This window comes from Arachis hypogaea, chromosome 4 (genome assembly GCF_003086295.3).
Source record: "Arachis hypogaea cultivar Tifrunner chromosome 4, arahy.Tifrunner.gnm2.J5K5, whole genome shotgun sequence".
Classification (NCBI taxonomy): domain Eukaryota; kingdom Viridiplantae; phylum Streptophyta; class Magnoliopsida; order Fabales; family Fabaceae; genus Arachis; species Arachis hypogaea.
The window spans coordinates 23,909,865-23,910,817 of NC_092039.1; the positions used below are offsets into that span (position 1 = coordinate 23,909,865).

Here is a 953-nt window from a genome sequence, read left to right on the forward strand (position 1 = left end):
TGATTTCTCCATGAGGGATTATAGGTGTTTCCACATACTTCCCCCATGTAATTCACCTCTGCTATTGCAGGGTTCTCAGGATCATAAGCTTCTTCTTCAGAAGATGCCTCTTGAGTACTGTTGGATGCAGCTTTCAATCCATTCAGACTCTGAGAAATCATATTGACTTGCTGAGTCAATATTTTATTCTGAGCCAATATGGCATTTAGAGTATCAATTTCAAGAACTCCCTTCCTCTGAGGCGTCCCATTATTCATAGGATTCCTTTCAGAAGTGTACATGAACTGGTTATTTGCAACCATGTCAATGAGTTCTTGAGCTTCTGCAGGCATTTTCTTTAGGTGAATGGATCCACCTGCAGAATAGTCCAATGACATCTTAGATAATTCAGACAGACCATCATAGAATATATCCAGGATGGTCCATTCTGAAAGCATGTCAGAAGGACACTTTTTGGTCAGTTCCTTGTATCTCTCCCAAGCTTCATAGAGGGATTCACCTTCTTTCTGTTTGGAGGTTTGAACATCCACTCTAAGCTTGCTAAGCTTTTGAGGAGGAAAGAACTTGGCTAAGAAAGCCGTGACCAGCTTATCCCAAGAGTTCAAGCTATCTTTAGGTTGAGAATCCAATCATATTCTAGCTCTGTCTCTTATAGCAAATGGGAAAAGCATAAGCCTGTAGACCTCGGGAGCAACCCCATTGGTCTTAACAGTATCACAGATTTACAAGAATTTAGTTAAGAACTGAAAAGGATCTTCTAATGGAAGTCCATGAAACTTGCAATTCTGTTGCATCAGAGAAACTAATTGAGGCTTAAGCTCAAAATTGTTTGCTCCAATGGCAGGGATTGAGATGCTTCTTCCATGTAAGTTAGAATTTGGTGCAGTAAAGTCACCAAGCATCTTCCTTGCACCTCCACCATTGTTATTGGTTTCGGCCATCTCTACTTCTTT

At 40.6% G+C, this 953-nt stretch overlaps 1 non-coding gene across 1 annotated transcript; it reads left to right on the top strand.

The window, feature by feature from the left end:
• Positions 1-431: 431 nt before the first annotated feature.
• LOC112798930 (small nucleolar RNA R71) lies at positions 432-539 on the top strand. Its single transcript, XR_003200525.1, has one exon. It is a non-coding gene; the product is annotated as a small nucleolar RNA R71 (small nucleolar RNA).
• Positions 540-953: the final 414 nt, after the last annotated feature.